The sequence below is a fragment of the Lissotriton vulgaris genome, chromosome 4_1 (assembly GCF_964263255.1).
Source record: "Lissotriton vulgaris chromosome 4_1, aLisVul1.2, whole genome shotgun sequence".
Lineage (NCBI taxonomy): Eukaryota > Metazoa > Chordata > Amphibia > Caudata > Salamandridae > Lissotriton > Lissotriton vulgaris.
In genome coordinates this window covers 519,612,035-519,630,363 of record NC_141691.1, presented here as the reverse complement: position 1 = coordinate 519,630,363, position 18,329 = coordinate 519,612,035, and the positions used below count along the sequence as shown (strand labels likewise).

General features: G+C 52.7%; 25 non-coding genes across 25 annotated transcripts; 10 read left to right on the top strand and 15 right to left on the bottom strand.

Annotated features, from left to right (window-relative positions):
- Positions 1 to 497: 497 nt before the first annotated feature.
- Positions 498 to 569, bottom strand: TRNAE-UUC (transfer RNA glutamic acid (anticodon UUC)). Its single transcript has one exon. It is a non-coding gene; the product is annotated as a tRNA-Glu (tRNA).
- Positions 570 to 812: 243 nt separating this feature from the next.
- TRNAL-UAA (transfer RNA leucine (anticodon UAA)) lies at positions 813 to 895 on the top strand. Its single transcript has one exon. It is a non-coding gene; the product is annotated as a tRNA-Leu (tRNA).
- Positions 896 to 1,977: 1,082 nt separating this feature from the next.
- TRNAE-UUC (transfer RNA glutamic acid (anticodon UUC)) lies at positions 1,978 to 2,049 on the bottom strand. Its single transcript has one exon. It is a non-coding gene; the product is annotated as a tRNA-Glu (tRNA).
- A 243-nt stretch (positions 2,050 to 2,292) lies between these two features.
- On the top strand, positions 2,293 to 2,375 carry TRNAL-UAA (transfer RNA leucine (anticodon UAA)). The gene has a single exon. It is a non-coding gene; the product is annotated as a tRNA-Leu (tRNA).
- A 1,082-nt stretch (positions 2,376 to 3,457) lies between these two features.
- On the bottom strand, positions 3,458 to 3,529 carry TRNAE-CUC (transfer RNA glutamic acid (anticodon CUC)). The gene has a single exon. It is a non-coding gene; the product is annotated as a tRNA-Glu (tRNA).
- A 618-nt stretch (positions 3,530 to 4,147) lies between these two features.
- TRNAE-UUC (transfer RNA glutamic acid (anticodon UUC)) lies at positions 4,148 to 4,219 on the bottom strand. Its single transcript has one exon. It is a non-coding gene; the product is annotated as a tRNA-Glu (tRNA).
- A 243-nt stretch (positions 4,220 to 4,462) lies between these two features.
- Positions 4,463 to 4,545, top strand: TRNAL-UAA (transfer RNA leucine (anticodon UAA)). Its single transcript has one exon. It is a non-coding gene; the product is annotated as a tRNA-Leu (tRNA).
- Positions 4,546 to 5,639: 1,094 nt separating this feature from the next.
- Positions 5,640 to 5,711, bottom strand: TRNAE-UUC (transfer RNA glutamic acid (anticodon UUC)). The gene has a single exon. It is a non-coding gene; the product is annotated as a tRNA-Glu (tRNA).
- Positions 5,712 to 5,954: 243 nt separating this feature from the next.
- Positions 5,955 to 6,037, top strand: TRNAL-UAA (transfer RNA leucine (anticodon UAA)). The gene has a single exon. It is a non-coding gene; the product is annotated as a tRNA-Leu (tRNA).
- A 1,082-nt stretch (positions 6,038 to 7,119) lies between these two features.
- On the bottom strand, positions 7,120 to 7,191 carry TRNAE-UUC (transfer RNA glutamic acid (anticodon UUC)). The gene has a single exon. It is a non-coding gene; the product is annotated as a tRNA-Glu (tRNA).
- Positions 7,192 to 7,434: 243 nt separating this feature from the next.
- TRNAL-UAA (transfer RNA leucine (anticodon UAA)) lies at positions 7,435 to 7,517 on the top strand. Its single transcript has one exon. It is a non-coding gene; the product is annotated as a tRNA-Leu (tRNA).
- A 1,094-nt stretch (positions 7,518 to 8,611) lies between these two features.
- Positions 8,612 to 8,683, bottom strand: TRNAE-CUC (transfer RNA glutamic acid (anticodon CUC)). Its single transcript has one exon. It is a non-coding gene; the product is annotated as a tRNA-Glu (tRNA).
- Positions 8,684 to 9,301: 618 nt separating this feature from the next.
- Positions 9,302 to 9,373, bottom strand: TRNAE-UUC (transfer RNA glutamic acid (anticodon UUC)). The gene has a single exon. It is a non-coding gene; the product is annotated as a tRNA-Glu (tRNA).
- Positions 9,374 to 9,616: 243 nt separating this feature from the next.
- TRNAL-UAA (transfer RNA leucine (anticodon UAA)) lies at positions 9,617 to 9,699 on the top strand. The gene has a single exon. It is a non-coding gene; the product is annotated as a tRNA-Leu (tRNA).
- Positions 9,700 to 10,781: 1,082 nt separating this feature from the next.
- On the bottom strand, positions 10,782 to 10,853 carry TRNAE-CUC (transfer RNA glutamic acid (anticodon CUC)). The gene has a single exon. It is a non-coding gene; the product is annotated as a tRNA-Glu (tRNA).
- Positions 10,854 to 11,471: 618 nt separating this feature from the next.
- On the bottom strand, positions 11,472 to 11,543 carry TRNAE-UUC (transfer RNA glutamic acid (anticodon UUC)). The gene has a single exon. It is a non-coding gene; the product is annotated as a tRNA-Glu (tRNA).
- Positions 11,544 to 11,786: 243 nt separating this feature from the next.
- On the top strand, positions 11,787 to 11,869 carry TRNAL-UAA (transfer RNA leucine (anticodon UAA)). Its single transcript has one exon. It is a non-coding gene; the product is annotated as a tRNA-Leu (tRNA).
- Positions 11,870 to 12,951: 1,082 nt separating this feature from the next.
- On the bottom strand, positions 12,952 to 13,023 carry TRNAE-UUC (transfer RNA glutamic acid (anticodon UUC)). The gene has a single exon. It is a non-coding gene; the product is annotated as a tRNA-Glu (tRNA).
- A 243-nt stretch (positions 13,024 to 13,266) lies between these two features.
- On the top strand, positions 13,267 to 13,349 carry TRNAL-UAA (transfer RNA leucine (anticodon UAA)). Its single transcript has one exon. It is a non-coding gene; the product is annotated as a tRNA-Leu (tRNA).
- A 1,094-nt stretch (positions 13,350 to 14,443) lies between these two features.
- TRNAE-CUC (transfer RNA glutamic acid (anticodon CUC)) lies at positions 14,444 to 14,515 on the bottom strand. The gene has a single exon. It is a non-coding gene; the product is annotated as a tRNA-Glu (tRNA).
- A 618-nt stretch (positions 14,516 to 15,133) lies between these two features.
- TRNAE-UUC (transfer RNA glutamic acid (anticodon UUC)) lies at positions 15,134 to 15,205 on the bottom strand. The gene has a single exon. It is a non-coding gene; the product is annotated as a tRNA-Glu (tRNA).
- Positions 15,206 to 15,448: 243 nt separating this feature from the next.
- On the top strand, positions 15,449 to 15,531 carry TRNAL-UAA (transfer RNA leucine (anticodon UAA)). Its single transcript has one exon. It is a non-coding gene; the product is annotated as a tRNA-Leu (tRNA).
- Positions 15,532 to 16,613: 1,082 nt separating this feature from the next.
- TRNAE-UUC (transfer RNA glutamic acid (anticodon UUC)) lies at positions 16,614 to 16,685 on the bottom strand. The gene has a single exon. It is a non-coding gene; the product is annotated as a tRNA-Glu (tRNA).
- A 243-nt stretch (positions 16,686 to 16,928) lies between these two features.
- TRNAL-UAA (transfer RNA leucine (anticodon UAA)) lies at positions 16,929 to 17,011 on the top strand. The gene has a single exon. It is a non-coding gene; the product is annotated as a tRNA-Leu (tRNA).
- Positions 17,012 to 18,093: 1,082 nt separating this feature from the next.
- On the bottom strand, positions 18,094 to 18,165 carry TRNAE-CUC (transfer RNA glutamic acid (anticodon CUC)). Its single transcript has one exon. It is a non-coding gene; the product is annotated as a tRNA-Glu (tRNA).
- Positions 18,166 to 18,329: the final 164 nt, after the last annotated feature.

Below are 18,329 nucleotides of genomic sequence, written 5' to 3'. Positions count from 1 at the left end.
AGACTGCCTGTCACTTCCAGGCACAGGCCATCCTCTCCCCCTTGCTACTGAACCGATGAATTCCTGCACAATCAGGATCCCCGGGAAAACACAAGAGGGACACCTAGTGGCTGCTGATGGCGCACAGACAGCTGGTACACCTTCTCTCACCTATCTCGTTATTCAGCTTGCTGGAAGAATACATTGCGCTTAAGCGATTCAAGAGTGCAAAGGAGAAGAGTGCTCCAAAGTAGATGTATGCATCACAGCAGGGTTTTCCAGCAATTTACCTTTCTGTTGAGCTGGTACTGCACTTCACGCCAACATAGAGCACCTGACTGGGTGGGGGACTGCGTGCGCACAAAGGTGGCTTAGGTCAATGGGGGCAAAGCAACCTGGGGCACAGGAGAACAAGCCCCATTCCTCCGCTTTCATCTATTGGGAGGGGTGCCTTTTTAAAGACCTTCTTTTAAAAAAGATACACAGACAAATTAAGCAATCTATGCTTTAGAGGGATCTTCCCTGACCGGGAATCGAACCCGGGCCGCGGCGGTGAAAGCGCCGAATCCTAGCCACTAGACCACCAGGGAGTAGATGCTCTAGTGTGCCTGCCTTGCTCACCCCCTTATTGTGACTAAGCTAACTCCAATATAAAAATTAACGGTAAGGTCCGAGTGGGAGAAAGTTAGGTGTCACACAGTGTGTTTGTTATAAGCAATTACTTTTAACCTCCTGCAAAAGCCTTTTAACTCTGCAATCACCTCTTGCTGGACAGCTGGTGCTACAGCAGCAAGCATAAAAAGGGAGTTGAAGAAAGTAAATCCTTGGGTCTCACCAGGGTGGCCGAGTGGTTAAGGCGTTGGACTTAAGATCCAATGGACGTTTGTCCGCATGGGCTCGAGCCCCATTCCTGGTATGGGTTTTCAGCAGGTTTGTAGGAACGTGCAGATGCTTTTGAAAAGCATTTTCCTCCGCCCTCCTCGGCCTCCCACTGCCCCTCCCCAACGGTCCCCATTCAAGCCTCAGGTGTGGAGTCTGCTGCTACTCTTCCACCAGCATGGATGCTTCCCAGAGCAATGAAGTGCCATCTACACAGAGCCCCTGCCTAGAGAAATACACCTCCTATGTCTTTTTCCACTATAGGGAGTAGGAGAAACTGATTGCTTCCTGGGCAACATGGGTCTGCCGCTAGAATTTGCAGATTTCTCCCCTTTTTTTGATTTACGCCTACAGGCTCTCCCTTCCCAGTGGAGCAGGATCTGCTGATGCAGGCCCGGCTGGCTCAAACGTGCAAAGGGTTCTCCACAGGCCTCTGGGAAAGAAATTGAGCAGAGTTTCCTGCCCCGCCTCCTCTCGCCTTCCGAACGGGCAATGCCCTGACGGGTCCCCCACAACCTATCCTGCCCATGCCCACACCCCTGTATATGAGGGTGACCCATGTCCCTCACCCTCCATGCTCGAATGGAAGGCCTGTGTGTCCTGAGGGGAGCACCAGACAGGCATCTCTCAGGCCAGGCAGACACCTGCAGTACCTGTTAAGCTCCAAAGCCTGTACATTCCCAAGATGCAACAGGTCACTATGCAAATCAGGCAGCCCTTGCCACACCCTCCCCGCCTCTGGCCTCTGCCGCTTTCCGTACGTGCAGCTCAGCTTTTTCTTACCCAGAGGCAGACTTCCGTTTTAGCAAACAGGTGGGTTGCAGTGGGTCCAGGACGCCATTTGGAGACAAAGCCTGCGGCCCAGTCAAAGGAGGACTACCTGCCACAGGCCATGGGGTCAGAAGCCTACAAAAGGAAGCGCGCCTCGGAATACAGGATCTCACTTGCTCAAGAGCCTTGCCTCCCACCATGGGAAGCAGCTCTAAAGGAACCTTGCGAAAATCATATTTTGAGCGATACTGCGTCATGCTAGGCAAATTGTGAGTCAGAAAAGCAACTTCATTTTGAGAAGCCCTGACCTACGGGAAGGAAAAGCTTTCAAGGTCAGAAGAGGGACTTTTCCCTGACCGGGAATCGAACCCGGGCCGCGGCGGTGAAAGCGCCGAATCCTAGCCACTAGACCACCAGGGAGTAGATGCTCTAGTGTGCCTGCCTTGCTCACCCCCTTATTGTGACTAAGCTAACTCCAATATAAAAATTAACGGTAAGGTCTGAGTGGGAGAAAGTTAGGTGTCACACAGTGTGTTTGTTATAAGCAATTACTTTTAACCTCCTGCAAAAGCCTTTTAACTCTGCAATCACCTCTTGCTGGACAGCTGGTGCTACAGCAGCAAGCATAAAAAGGGAGTTGAAGAAAGTAAATCCTTGGGTCTCACCAGGGTGGCCGAGTGGTTAAGGCGTTGGACTTAAGATCCAATGGATGTTTGTCCGCATGGGTTCGAGCCCCATTCCTGGTATGGGTTTTCAGCAGGTTTGTAGGAACGTGCAGATGCTTTTGAAAAGCATTTTCCTCCGCCCTCCTCGGCCTCCCACTGCCCCTCCCCAACGGTCCCCATTCAAGCCTCAGGTGTGGAGTCTGCTGCTACTCTTCCACCAGCATGGATGCTTCCCAGAGCAATGAAGTGCCATCTACACAGAGCCCCTGCCTAGAGAAATACACCTCCTATGTCTTTTTCCACTATAGGGAGTAGGAGAAAGGGATTGCTTCCTGGGCAACATGGGTCTGCCGCTAGAATTTGCAGATTTCTCCCCTTTTTTTGATTTACGCCTACAGGCTCTCCCTTCCCAGTGGAGCAGGATCTGCTGATGCAGGCCCGGCTGGCTCAAACGTGCAAAGGGTTCTCCACAGGCCTCTGGGAAAGAAATTGAGCAGAGTTTCCTGCCCCGCCTCCTCTCGCCTTCCGAACGGGCAATGCCCTGACGGGTCCCCCACAACCTATCCTGCCCATGCCCACACCCCTGTATATGAGGGTGACCCATGTCCCTCACCCTCCATGCTCGAATGGAAGGCCTGTGTGTCCTGAGGGGAGCACCAGACAGGCATCTCTCAGGCCAGGCAGACACCTGCAGTACCTGTTAAGCTCCAAAGCCTGTACATTCCCAAGATGCAACAGGTCACTATGCAAATCAGGCAGCCCTTGCCACACCCTCCCCGCCTCTGGCCTCTGCCGCTTTCCGTACGTGCAGCTCAGCTTTTTCTTACCCAGAGGCAGACTTCCGTTTTAGCAAACAGGTGGGTTGCAGTGGGTCCAGGACGCCATTTGGAGACAAAGCCTGCGGCCCAGTCAAAGGAGGACTACCTGCCACAGGCCATGGGGTCAGAAGCCTACAAAAGGAAGCGCGCCTCGGAATACAGGATCTCACTTGCTCAAGAGCCTTGCCTCCCACCATGGGAAGCAGCTCTAAAGGAACCTTGCGAAAATCATATTTTGAGCGATACTGCGTCATGCTAGGCAAATTGTGAGTCAGAAAAGCAACTTCATTTTGAGAAGCCCTGACCTACGGGAAGGAAAAGCTTTCAAGGTCAGAAGAGGGACTTTTCCCTGACCGGGAATCGAACCCAGGCCGCGGCGGTGAGAGCGCCGAATCCTAACCACTAGACCACCAGGGAGCCCAGAGCCGTGCAGCAAAAGTTCATACACTGCTCTCCGAGTGACAAAGCTCATGGGGGCTGAAAACATATTTTATTCTACAGCAAATATGAATCGGAACTTAATCCTCATGATGCCACCAGACTGCCTGTCACTTCCAGGCACAGGCCATCCTCTCCCCCTTGCTACTGAACCGATGAATTCCTGCACAATCAGGATCCCCGGGAAAACACAAGAGGGACACCTAGTGGCTGCTGATGGCGCACAGACAGCTGGTACACCTTCTCTCACCTATCTCGTTATTCAGCTTGCTGGAAGAATACATTGCGCTTAAGCGATTCAAGAGTGCAAAGGAGAAGAGTGCTCCAAAGTAGATGTATGCATCACAGCAGGGTTTTCCAGCAATTTACCTTTCTGTTGAGCTGGTACTGCACTTCACGCCAACATAGAGCACCTGACTGGGTGGGGGACTGCGTGCGCACAAAGGTGGCTTAGGTCAATGGGGGCAAAGCAACCTGGGGCACAGGAGAACAAGCCCCATTCCTCCGCTTTCATCTATTGGGAGGGGTGCCTTTTTAAAGACCTTCTTTTAAAAAAGATACACAGACAAATTAAGCAATCTATGCTTTAGAGGGATCTTCCCTGACCGGGAATCGAACCCGGGCCGCGGCGGTGAAAGCGCCGAATCCTAGCCACTAGACCACCAGGGAGTAGATGCTCTAGTGTGCCTGCCTTGCTCACCCCCTTATTGTGACTAAGCTAACTCCAATATAAAAATTAACGGTAAGGTCCGAGTGGGAGAAAGTTAGGTGTCACACAGTGTGTTTGTTATAAGCAATTACTTTTAACCTCCTGCAAAAGCATTTTAACTCTGCAATCACCTCTTGCTGGACAGCTGGTGCTACAGCAGCAAGCATAAAAAGGGAGTTGAAGAAAGTAAATCCTTGGGTCTCACCAGGGTGGCCGAGTGGTTAAGGCGTTGGACTTAAGATCCAATGGACGTTTGTCCGCATGGGCTCGAGCCCCATTCCTGGTATGGGTTTTCAGCAGGTTTGTAGGAACGTGCAGATGCTTTTGAAAAGCATTTTCCTCCGCCCTCCTCGGCCTCCCACTGCCCCTCCCCAACGGTCCCCATTCAAGCCTCAGGTGTGGAGTCTGCTGCTACTCTTCCACCAGCATGGATGCTTCCCAGAGCAATGAAGTGCCATCTACACAGAGCCCCTGCCTAGAGAAATACACCTCCTATGTCTTTTTCCACTATAGGGAGTAGGAGAAACTGATTGCTTCCTGGGCAACATGGGTCTGCCGCTCGAATTTGCAGATTTCTCCCCTTTTTTTGATTTACGCCTACAGGCTCTCCCTTCCCAGTGGAGCAGGATCTGCTGATGCAGGCCCGGCTGGCTCAAACGTGCAAAGGGTTCTCCACAGGCCTCTGGGAAAGAAATTGAGCAGAGTTTCCTGCCCCGCCTCCTCTCGCCTTCCGAACGGGCTTCCAAACGGGCAATGCCCTGACGGGTCCCCCACAACCTATCCTGCCCATGCCCACACCCCTGTATATGAGGGTGACCCATGTCCCTCACCCTTCATGCTCGAATGGAAGGCCTGTGTGTCCTGAGGGGAGCACCAGACAGGCATCTCTCAGGCCAGGCAGACACCTGCAGTACCTGTTAAGCTCCAAAGCCTGTACATTCCCAAGATGCAACAGGTCACTATGCAAATCAGGCAGCCCTTGCCACACCCTCCCCGCCTCTGGCCTCTGCCGCTTTCCGTACGTGCAGCTCAGCTTTTTCTTACCCAGAGGCAGACTTCCGTTTTAGCAAACAGGTGGGTTGCAGTGGGTCCAGGACGCCATTTGGAGACAAAGCCTGCGGCCCAGTCAAAGGAGGACTACCTGCCACAGGCCATGGGGTCAGAAGCCTACAAAAGGAAGCGCGCCTCGGAATACAGGATCTCACTTGCTCAAGAGCCTTGCCTCCCACCATGGGAAGCAGCTCTAAAGGAACCTTGCGAAAATCATATTTTGAGCGATACTGCGTCATGCTAGGCAAATTGTGAGTCAGAAAAGCAACTTCATTTTGAGAAGCCCTGACCTACGGGAAGGAAAAGCTTTCAAGGTCAGAAGAGGGACTTTTCCCTGACCGGGAATCGAACCCGGGCCGCGGCGGTGAAAGCGCCGAATCCTAGCCACTAGACCACCAGGGAGTAGATGCTCTAGTGTGCCTGCCTTGCTCACCCCCTTATTGTGACTAAGCTAACTCCAATATAAAAATTAACGGTAAGGTCCGAGTGGGAGAAAGTTAGGTGTCACACAGTGTGTTTGTTATAAGCAATTACTTTTAACCTCCTGCAAAAGCCTTTTAACTCTGCAATCACCTCTTGCTGGACAGCTGGTGCTACAGCAGCAAGCATAAAAAGGGAGTTGAAGAAAGTAAATCCTTGGGTCTCACCAGGGTGGCCGAGTGGTTAAGGCGTTGGACTTAAGATCCAATGGACGTTTGTCCGCATGGGCTCGAGCCCCATTCCTGGTATGGGTTTTCAGCAGGGTTGTAGGAACGTGCAGATGCTTTTGAAAAGCATTTTCCACCGCCCTCCTCGGCCTCCCACTGCCCCTCCCCAACGGTCCCCATTCAAGCCTCAGGTGTGGAGTCTGCTGCTACTCTTCCACCAGCATGGATGCTTCCCAGAGCAATGAAGTGCCATCTACACAGAGCCCCTGCCTAGAGAAATACACCTCCTATGTCTTTTTCCACTATAGGGAGTAGGAGAAACTGATTGCTTCCTGGGCAACATGGGTCTGCCGCTAGAATTTGCAGATTTCTCCCCTTTTTTTGATTTACGCCTACAGGCTCTCCCTTCCCAGTGGAGCAGGATCTGCTGATGCAGGCCCGGCTGGCTCAAACGTGCAAAGGGTTCTCCACAGGCCTCTGGGAAAGAAATTGAGCAGAGTTTCCTGCCCCGCCTCCTCTCGCCTTCCGAACGGGCAATGCCCTGACGGGTCCCCCACAACCTATCCTGCCCATGCCCACACCCCTGTATATGAGGGTGACCCATGTCCCTCACCCTCCATGCTCGAATGGAAGGCCTGTGTGTCCTGAGGGGAGCACCAGACAGGCATCTCTCAGGCCAGGCAGACACCTGCAGTACCTGTTAAGCTCCAAAGCCTGTACATTCCCAAGATGCAACAGGTCACTATGCAAATCAGGCAGCCCTTGCCACACCCTCCCCGCCTCTGGCCTCTGCCGCTTTCCGTACGTGCAGCTCAGCTTTTTCTTACCCAGAGGCAGACTTCCGTTTTAGCAAACAGGTGGGTTGCAGTGGGTCCAGGACGCCATTTGGAGACAAAGCCTGCGGCCCAGTCAAAGGAGGACTACCTGCCACAGGCCATGGGGTCAGAAGCCTACAAAAGGAAGCGCGCCTCGGAATACAGGATCTCACTTGCTCAAGAGCCTTGCCTCCCACCATGGGAAGCAGCTCTAAAGGAACCTTGCGAAAATCATATTTTGAGCGATACTGCGTCATGCTAGGCAAATTGTGAGTCAGAAAAGCAACTTCATTTTGAGAAGCCCTGACCTACGGGAAGGAAAAGCTTTCAAGGTCAGAAGAGGGACTTTTCCCTGACCGGGAATCGAACCCGGGCCGCGGCGGTGAAAGCGCCGAATCCTAGCCACTAGACCACCAGGGAGTAGATGCTCTAGTGTGCCTGCCTTGCTCACCCCCTTATTGTGACTAAGCTAACTCCAATATAAAAATTAACGGTAAGGTCCGAGTGGGAGAAAGTTAGGTGTCACACAGTGTGTTTGTTATAAGCAATTACTTTTAACCTCCTGCAAAAGCCTTTTAACTCTGCAATCACCTCTTGCTGGACAGCTGGTGCTACAGCAGCAAGCATAAAAAGGGAGTTGAAGAAAGTAAATCCTTGGGTCTCACCAGGGTGGCCGAGTGGTTAAGGCGTTGGACTTAAGATCCAATGGACGTTTGTCCGCATGGGCTCGAGCCCCATTCCTGGTATGGGTTTTCAGCAGGTTTGTAGGAACGTGCAGATGCTTTTGAAAAGCATTTTCCTCCGCCCTCCTCGGCCTCCCACTGCCCCTCCCCAACGGTCCCCATTCAAGCCTCAGGTGTGGAGTCTGCTGCTACTCTTCCACCAGCATGGATGCTTCCCAGAGCAATGAAGTGCCATCTACACAGAGCCCCTGCCTAGAGAAATACACCTCCTATGTCTTTTTCCACTATAGGGAGTAGGAGAAAGGGATTGCTTCCTGGGCAACATGGGTCTGCCGCTAGAATTTGCAGATTTCTCCCCTTTTTTTGATTTACGCCTACAGGCTCTCCCTTCCCAGTGGAGCAGGATCTGCTGATGCAGACCCGGCTGGCTCAAACGTGCAAAGGGTTCTCCACAGGCCTCTGGGAAAGAAATTGAGCAGAGTTTCCTGCCCCGCCTCCTCTCGCCTTCCGAACGGGCTTCCAAACGGGCAATGCCCTGACGGGTCCCCCACAACCTATCCTGCCCATGCCCACACCCCTGTATATGAGGGTGACCCATGTCCCTCACCCTTCATGCTCGAATGGAAGGCCTGTGTGTCCTGAGGGGAGCACCAGACAGGCATCTCTCAGGCCAGGCAGACACCTGCAGTACCTGTTAAGCTCCAAAGCCTGTACATTCCCAAGATGCAACAGGTCACTATGCAAATCAGGCAGCCCTTGCCACACCCTCCCCGCCTCTGGCCTCTGCCGCTTTCCGTACGTGCAGCTCAGCTTTTTCTTACCCAGAGGCAGACTTCCGTTTTAGCAAACAGGTGGGTTGCAGTGGGTCCAGGACGCCATTTGGAGACAAAGCCTGCGGCCCAGTCAAAGGAGGACTACCTGCCACAGGCCATGGGGTCAGAAGCCTACAAAAGGAAGCGCGCCTCGGAATACAGGATCTCACTTGCTCAAGAGCCTTGCCTCCCACCATGGGAAGCAGCTCTAAAGGAACCTTGCGAAAATCATATTTTGAGCGATACTGCGTCATGCTAGGCAAATTGTGAGTCAGAAAAGCAACTTCATTTTGAGAAGCCCTGACCTACGGGAAGGAAAAGCTTTCAAGGTCAGAAGAGGGACTTTTCCCTGACCGGGAATCGAACCCAGGCCGCGGCGCTGAGAGCGCCGAATCCTAACCACTAGACCACCAGGGAGCCCAGAGCCGTGCAGCAAAAGTTCATACACTGCTCTCCGAGTGACAAAGCTCATGGGGGCTGAAAACATATTTTATTCTACAGCAAATATGAATCGGAACTTAATCCTCATGATGCCACCAGACTGCCTGTCACTTCCAGGCACAGGCCATCCTCTCCCCCTTGCTACTGAACCGATGAATTCCTGCACAATCAGGATCCCCGGGAAAACACAAGAGGGACACCTAGTGGCTGCTGATGGCGCACAGACAGCTGGTACACCTTCTCTCACCTATCTCGTTATTCAGCTTGCTGGAAGAATACATTGCGCTTAAGCGATTCAAGAGTGCAAAGGAGAAGAGTGCTCCAAAGTAGATGTATGCATCACAGCAGGGTTTTCCAGCAATTTACCTTTCTGTTGAGCTGGTACTGCACTTCACGCCAACATAGAGCACCTGACTGGGTGGGGGACTGCGTGCGCACAAAGGTGGCTTAGGTCAATGGGGGCAAAGCAACCTGGGGCACAGGAGAACAAGCCCCATTCCTCCGCTTTCATCTATTGGGAGGGGTGCCTTTTTAAAGACCTTCTTTTAAAAAAGATACACAGACAAATTAAGCAATCTATGCTTTAGAGGGATCTTCCCTGACCGGGAATCGAACCCGGGCCGCGGCGGTGAAAGCGCCGAATCCTAGCCACTAGACCACCAGGGAGTAGATGCTCTAGTGTGCCTGCCTTGCTCACCCCCTTATTGTGACTAAGCTAACTCCAATATAAAAATTAACGGTAAGGTCCGAGTGGGAGAAAGTTAGGTGTCACACAGTGTGTTTGTTATAAGCAATTACTTTTAACCTCCTGCAAAAGCCTTTTAACTCTGCAATCACCTCTTGCTGGACAGCTGGTGCTACAGCAGCAAGCATAAAAAGGGAGTTGAAGAAAGTAAATCCTTGGGTCTCACCAGGGTGGCCGAGTGGTTAAGGCGTTGGACTTAAGATCCAATGGACGTTTGTCCGCATGGGCTCGAGCCCCATTCCTGGTATGGGTTTTCAGCAGGTTTGTAGGAACGTGCAGATGCTTTTGAAAAGCATTTTCCTCCGCCCTCCTCGGCCTCCCACTGCCCCTCCCCAACGGTCCCCATTCAAGCCTCAGGTGTGGAGTCTGCTGCTACTCTTCCACCAGCATGGATGCTTCCCAGAGCAATGAAGTGCCATCTACACAGAGCCCCTGCCTAGAGAAATACACCTCCTATGTCTTTTTCCACTATAGGGAGTAGGAGAAACTGATTGCTTCCTGGGCAACATGGGTCTGCCGCTAGAATTTGCAGATTTCTCCCCTTTTTTTGATTTACGCCTACAGGCTCTCCCTTCCCAGTGGAGCAGGATCTGCTGATGCAGGCCCGGCTGGCTCAAACGTGCAAAGGGTTCTCCACAGGCCTCTGGGAAAGAAATTGAGCAGAGTTTCCTGCCCCGCCTCCTCTCGCCTTCCGAACGGGCAATGCCCTGACGGGTCCCCCACAACCTATCCTGCCCATGCCCACACCCCTGTATATGAGGGTGACCCATGTCCCTCACCCTCCATGCTCGAATGGAAGGCCTGTGTGTCCTGAGGGGAGCACCAGACAGGCATCTCTCAGGCCAGGCAGACACCTGCAGTACCTGTTAAGCTCCAAAGCCTGTACATTCCCAAGATGCAACAGGTCACTATGCAAATCAGGCAGCCCTTGCCACACCCTCCCCGCCTCTGGCCTGTGCCGCTTTCCGTACGTGCAGCTCAGCTTTTTCTTACCCAGAGGCAGACTTCCGTTTTAGCAAACAGGTGGGTTGCAGTGGGTCCAGGACGCCATTTGGAGACAAAGCCTGCGGCCCAGTCAAAGGAGGACTACCTGCCACAGGCCATGGGGTCAGAAGCCTACAAAAGGAAGCGCGCCTCGGAATACAGGATCTCACTTGCTCAAGAGCCTTGCCTCCCACCATGGGAAGCAGCTCTAAAGGAACCTTGCGAAAATCATATTTTGAGCGATACTGCGTCATGCTAGGCAAATTGTGAGTCAGAAAAGCAACTTCATTTTGAGAAGCCCTGACCTACGGGAAGGAAAAGCTTTCAAGGTCAGAAGAGGGACTTTTCCCTGACCGGGAATCGAACCCAGGCCGCGGCGGTGAGAGCGCCGAATCCTAACCACTAGACCACCAGGGAGCCCAGAGCCGTGCAGCAAAAGTTCATACACTGCTCTCCGAGTGACAAAGCTCATGGGGGCTGAAAACATATTTTATTCTACAGCAAATATGAATCGGAACTTAATCCTCATGATGCCACCAGACTGCCTGTCACTTCCAGGCACAGGCCATCCTCTCCCCCTTGCTACTGAACCGATGAATTCCTGCACAATCAGGATCCCCGGGAAAACACAAGAGGGACACCTAGTGGCTGCTGATGGCGCACAGACAGCTGGTACACCTTCTCTCACCTATCTCGTTATTCAGCTTGCTGGAAGAATACATTGCGCTTAAGCGATTCAAGAGTGCAAAGGAGAAGAGTGCTCCAAAGTAGATGTATGCATCACAGCAGGGTTTTCCAGCAATTTACCTTTCTGTTGAGCTGGTACTGCACTTCACGCCAACATAGAGCACCTGACTGGGTGGGGGACTGCGTGCGCACAAAGGTGGCTTAGGTCAATGGGGGCAAAGCAACCTGGGGCACAGGAGAACAAGCCCCATTCCTCCGCTTTCATCTATTGGGAGGGGTGCCTTTTTAAAGACCTTCTTTTAAAAAAGATACACAGACAAATTAAGCAATCTATGCTTTAGAGGGATCTTCCCTGACCGGGAATCGAACCCGGGCCGCGGCGGTGAAAGCGCCGAATCCTAGCCACTAGACCACCAGGGAGTAGATGCTCTAGTGTGCCTGCCTTGCTCACCCCCTTATTGTGACTAAGCTAACTCCAATATAAAAATTAACGGTAAGGTCCGAGTGGGAGAAAGTTAGGTGTCACACAGTGTGTTTGTTATAAGCAATTACTTTTAACCTCCTGCAAAAGCCTTTTAACTCTGCAATCACCTCTTGCTGGACAGCTGGTGCTACAGCAGCAAGCATAAAAAGGGAGTTGAAGAAAGTAAATCCTTGGGTCTCACCAGGGTGGCCGAGTGGTTAAGGCGTTGGACTTAAGATCCAATGGACGTTTGTCCGCATGGGCTCGAGCCCCATTCCTGGTATGGGTTTTCAGCAGGGTTGTAGGAACGTGCAGATGCTTTTGAAAAGCATTTTCCACCGCCCTCCTCGGCCTCCCACTGCCCCTCCCCAACGGTCCCCATTCAAGCCTCAGGTGTGGAGTCTGCTGCTACTCTTCCACCAGCATGGATGCTTCCCAGAGCAATGAAGTGCCATCTACACAGAGCCCCTGCCTAGAGAAATACACCTCCTATGTCTTTTTCCACTATAGGGAGTAGGAGAAACTGATTGCTTCCTGGGCAACATGGGTCTGCCGCTAGAATTTGCAGATTTCTCCCCTTTTTTTGATTTACGCCTACAGGCTCTCCCTTCCCAGTGGAGCAGGATCTGCTGATGCAGGCCCGGCTGGCTCAAACGTGCAAAGGGTTCTCCACAGGCCTCTGGGAAAGAAATTGAGCAGAGTTTCCTGCCCCGCCTCCTCTCGCCTTCCGAACGGGCAATGCCCTGACGGGTCCCCCACAACCTATCCTGCCCATGCCCACACCCCTGTATATGAGGGTGACCCATGTCCCTCACCCTCCATGCTCGAATGGAAGGCCTGTGTGTCCTGAGGGGAGCACCAGACAGGCATCTCTCAGGCCAGGCAGACACCTGCAGTACCTGTTAAGCTCCAAAGCCTGTACATTCCCAAGATGCAACAGGTCACTATGCAAATCAGGCAGCCCTTGCCACACCCTCCCCGCCTCTGGCCTCTGCCGCTTTCCGTACGTGCAGCTCAGCTTTTTCTTACCCAGAGGCAGACTTCCGTTTTAGCAAACAGGTGGGTTGCAGTGGGTCCAGGACGCCATTTGGAGACAAAGCCTGCGGCCCAGTCAAAGGAGGACTACCTGCCACAGGCCATGGGGTCAGAAGCCTACAAAAGGAAGCGCGCCTCGGAATACAGGATCTCACTTGCTCAAGAGCCTTGCCTCCCACCATGGGAAGCAGCTCTAAAGGAACCTTGCGAAAATCATATTTTGAGCGATACTGCGTCATGCTAGGCAAATTGTGAGTCAGAAAAGCAACTTCATTTTGAGAAGCCCTGACCTACGGGAAGGAAAAGCTTTCAAGGTCAGAAGAGGGACTTTTCCCTGACCGGGAATCGAACCCGGGCCGCGGCGGTGAAAGCGCCGAATCCTAGCCACTAGACCACCAGGGAGTAGATGCTCTAGTGTGCCTGCCTTGCTCACCCCCTTATTGTGACTAAGCTAACTCCAATATAAAAATTAACGGTAAGGTCCGAGTGGGAGAAAGTTAGGTGTCACACAGTGTGTTTGTTATAAGCAATTACTTTTAACCTCCTGCAAAAGCCTTTTAACTCTGCAATCACCTCTTGCTGGACAGCTGGTGCTACAGCAGCAAGCATAAAAAGGGAGTTGAAGAAAGTAAATCCTTGGGTCTCACCAGGGTGGCCGAGTGGTTAAGGCGTTGGACTTAAGATCCAATGGACGTTTGTCCGCATGGGCTCGAGCCCCATTCCTGGTATGGGTTTTCAGCAGGTTTGTAGGAACGTGCAGATGCTTTTGAAAAGCATTTTCCTCCGCCCTCCTCGGCCTCCCACTGCCCCTCCCCAACGGTCCCCATTCAAGCCTCAGGTGTGGAGTCTGCTGCTACTCTTCCACCAGCATGGATGCTTCCCAGAGCAATGAAGTGCCATCTACACAGAGCCCCTGCCTAGAGAAATACACCTCCTATGTCTTTTTCCACTATAGGGAGTAGGAGAAAGGGATTGCTTCCTGGGCAACATGGGTCTGCCGCTAGAATTTGCAGATTTCTCCCCTTTTTTTGATTTACGCCTACAGGCTCTCCCTTCCCAGTGGAGCAGGATCTGCTGATGCAGACCCGGCTGGCTCAAACGTGCAAAGGGTTCTCCACAGGCCCCTGGGAAAGAAATTGAGCAGAGTTTCCTGCCCCGCCTCCTCTCGCCTTCCGAACGGGCTTCCAAACGGGCAATGCCCTGACGGGTCCCCCACAACCTATCCTGCCCATGCCCACACCCCTGTATATGAGGGTGACCCATGTCCCTCACCCTTCATGCTCGAATGGAAGGCCTGTGTGTCCTGAGGGGAGCACCAGACAGGCATCTCTCAGGCCAGGCAGACACCTGCAGTACCTGTTAAGCTCCAAAGCCTGTACATTCCCAAGATGCAACAGGTCACTATGCAAATCAGGCAGCCCTTGCCACACCCTCCCCGCCTCTGGCCTCTGCCGCTTTCCGTACGTGCAGCTCAGCTTTTTCTTACCCAGAGGCAGACTTCCGTTTTAGCAAACAGGTGGGTTGCAGTGGGTCCAGGACGCCATTTGGAGACAAAGCCTGCGGCCCAGTCAAAGGAGGACTACCTGCCACAGGCCATGGGGTCAGAAGCCTACAAAAGGAAGCGCGCCTCGGAATACAGGATCTCACTTGCTCAAGAGCCTTGCCTCCCACCATGGGAAGCAGCTCTAAAGGAACCTTGCGAAAATCATATTTTGAGCGATACTGCGTCATGCTAGGCAAATTGTGAGTCAGAAAAGCAACTTCATTTTGAGAAGCCCTGACCTACGGGAAGGAAAAGCTTTCAAGGTCAGAAGAGGGACTTTTCCCTGACCGGGAATCGAACCCAGGCCGCGGCGGTGAGAGCGCCGAATCCTAACCACTAGACCACCAGGGAGCCCAGAGCCGTGCAGCAAAAGTTCATACACTGCTCTCCGAGTGACAAAGCTCATGGGGGCTGAAAACATATTTTATTCTACAGCAAATATGAATCGGAACTTAATCCTCATGATGCCACCAGACTGCCTGTCACTTCCAGGCACAGGCCATCCTCTCCCCCTTGCTACTGAACCGATGAATTCCTGCACAATCAGGATCCCCGGGAAAACACAAGAGGGACACCTAGTGGCTGCTGATGGCGCACAGACAGCTGGTACACCTTCTCTCACCTATCTCGTTATTCAGCTTGCTGGAAGAATACATTGCGCTTAAGCGATTCAAGAGTGCAAAGGAGAAGAGTGCTCCAAAGTAGATGTATGCATCACAGCAGGGTTTTCCAGCAATTTACCTTTCTGTTGAGCTGGTACTGCACTTCACGCCAACATAGAGCACCTGACTGGGTGGGGGACTGCGTGCGCACAAAGGTGGCTTAGGTCAATGGGGGCAAAGCAACCTGGGGCACAGGAGAACAAGCCCCATTCCTCCGCTTTCATCTATTGGGAGGGGTGCCTTTTTAAAGACCTTCTTTTAAAAAAGATACACAGACAAATTAAGCAATCTATGCTTTAGAGGGATCTTCCCTGACCGGGAATCGAACCCGGGCCGCGGCGGTGAAAGCGCCGAATCCTAGCCACTAGACCACCAGGGAGTAGATGCTCTAGTGTGCCTGCCTTGCTCACCCCCTTATTGTGACTAAGCTAACTCCAATATAAAAATTAACGGTAAGGTCCGAGTGGGAGAAAGTTAGGTGTCACACAGTGTGTTTGTTATAAGCAATTACTTTTAACCTCCTGCAAAAGCCTTTTAACTCTGCAATCACCTCTTGCTGGACAGCTGGTGCTACAGCAGCAAGCATAAAAAGGGAGTTGAAGAAAGTAAATCCTTGGGTCTCACCAGGGTGGCCGAGTGGTTAAGGCGTTGGACTTAAGATCCAATGGACGTTTGTCCGCATGGGCTCGAGCCCCATTCCTGGTATGGGTTTTCAGCAGGTTTGTAGGAACGTGCAGATGCTTTTGAAAAGCATTTTCCTCCGCCCTCCTCGGCCTCCCACTGCCCCTCCCCAACGGTCCCCATTCAAGCCTCAGGTGTGGAGTCTGCTGCTACTCTTCCACCAGCATGGATGCTTCCCAGAGCAATGAAGTGCCATCTACACAGAGCCCCTGCCTAGAGAAATACACCTCCTATGTCTTTTTCCACTATAGGGAGTAGGAGAAACTGATTGCTTCCTGGGCAACATGGGTCTGCCGCTAGAATTTGCAGATTTCTCCCCTTTTTTTGATTTACGCCTACAGGCTCTCCCTTCCCAGTGGAGCAGGATCTGCTGATGCAGGCCCGGCTGGCTCAAACGTGCAAAGGGTTCTCCACAGGCCTCTGGGAAAGAAATTGAGCAGAGTTTCCTGCCCCGCCTCCTCTCGCCTTCCGAACGGGCAATGCCCTGACGGGTCCCCCACAACCTATCCTGCCCATGCCCACACCCCTGTATATGAGGGTGACCCATGTCCCTCACCCTCCATGCTCGAATGGAAGGCCTGTGTGTCCTGAGGGGAGCACCAGACAGGCATCTCTCAGGCCAGGCAGACACCTGCAGTACCTGTTAAGCTCCAAAGCCTGTACATTCCCAAGATGCAACAGGTCACTATGCAAATCAGGCAGCCCTTGCCACACCCTCCCCGCCTCTGGCCTCTGCCGCTTTCCGTACGTGCAGCTCAGCTTTTTCTTACCCAGAGGCAGACTTCCGTTTTAGCAAACAGGTGGGTTGCAGTGGGTCCAGGACGCCATTTGGAGACAAAGCCTGCGGCCCAGTCAAAGGAGGACTACCTGCCACAGGCCATGGGGTCAGAAGCCTACAAAAGGAAGCGCGCCTCGGAATACAGGATCTCACTTGCTCAAGAGCCTTGCCTCCCACCATGGGAAGCAGCTCTAAAGGAACCTTGCGAAAATCATATTTTGAGCGATACTGCGTCATGCTAGGCAAATTGTGAGTCAGAAAAGCAACTTCATTTTGAGAAGCCCTGACCTACGGGAAGGAAAAGCTTTCAAGGTCAGAAGAGGGACTTTTCCCTGACCGGGAATCGAACCCGGGCCGCGGCGGTGAAAGCGCCGAATCCTAGCCACTAGACCACCAGGGAGTAGATGCTCTAGTGTGCCTGCCTTGCTCACCCCCTTATTGTGACTAAGCTAACTCCAATATAAAAATTAACGGTAAGGTCTGAGTGGGAGAAAGTTAGGTGTCACACAGTGTGTTTGTTATAAGCAATTACTTTTAACCTCCTGCAAAAGCCTTTTAACTCTGCAATCACCTCTTGCTGGACAGCTGGTGCTACAGCAGCAAGCATAAAAAGGGAGTTGAAGAAAGTAAATCCTTGGGTCTCACCAGGGTGGCCGAGTGGTTAAGGCGTTGGACTTAAGATCCAATGGACGTTTGTCCGCATGGGTTCGAGCCCCATTCCTGGTATGGGTTTTCAGCAGGTTTGTAGGAACGTGCAGATGCTTTTGAAAAGCATTTTCCTCCGCCCTCCTCGGCCTCCCACTGCCCCTCCCCAACGGTCCCCATTCAAGCCTCAGGTGTGGAGTCTGCTGCTACTCTTCCACCAGCATGGATGCTTCCCAGAGCAATGAAGTGCCATCTACACAGAGCCCCTGCCTAGAGAAATACACCTCCTATGTCTTTTTCCACTATAGGGAGTAGGAGAAAGGGATTGCTTCCTGGGCAACATGGGTCTGCCGCTAGAATTTGCAGATTTCTCCCCTTTTTTTGATTTACGCCTACAGGCTCTCCCTTCCCAGTGGAGCAGGATCTGCTGATGCAGGCCCGGCTGGCTCAAACGTGCAAAGGGTTCTCCACAGGCCTCTGGGAAAGAAATTGAGCAGAGTTTCCTGCCCCGCCTCCTCTCGCCTTCCGAACGGGCAATGCCCTGACGGGTCCCCCACAACCTATCCTGCCCATGCCCACACCCCTGTATATGAGGGTGACCCATGTCCCTCACCCTCCATGCTCGAATGGAAGGCCTGTGTGTCCTGAGGGGAGCACCAGACAGGCATCTCTCAGGCCAGGCAGACACCTGCAGTACCTGTTAAGCTCCAAAGCCTGTACATTCCCAAGATGCAACAGGTCACTATGCAAATCAGGCAGCCCTTGCCACACCCTCCCCGCCTCTGGCCTCTGCCGCTTTCCGTACGTGCAGCTCAGCTTTTTCTTACCCAGAGGCAGACTTCCGTTTTAGCAAACAGGTGGGTTGCAGTGGGTCCAGGACGCCATTTGGAGACAAAGCCTGCGGCCCAGTCAAAGGAGGACTACCTGCCACAGGCCATGGGGTCAGAAGCCTACAAAAGGAAGCGCGCCTCGGAATACAGGATCTCACTTGCTCAAGAGCCTTGCCTCCCACCATGGGAAGCAGCTCTAAAGGAACCTTGCGAAAATCATATTTTGAGCGATACTGCGTCATGCTAGGCAAATTGTGAGTCAGAAAAGCAACTTCATTTTGAGAAGCCCTGACCTACGGGAAGGAAAAGCTTTCAAGGTCAGAAGAGGGACTTTTCCCTGACCGGGAATCGAACCCAGGCCGCGGCGGTGAGAGCGCCGAATCCTAACCACTAGACCACCAGGGAGCCCAGAGCCGTGCAGCAAAAGTTCATACACTGCTCTCCGAGTGACAAAGCTCATGGGGGCTGAAAACATATTTTATTCTACAGCAAATATGAATCGGAACTTAATCCTCATGATGCCACCAGACTGCCTGTCACTTCCAGGCACAGGCCATCCTCTCCCCCTT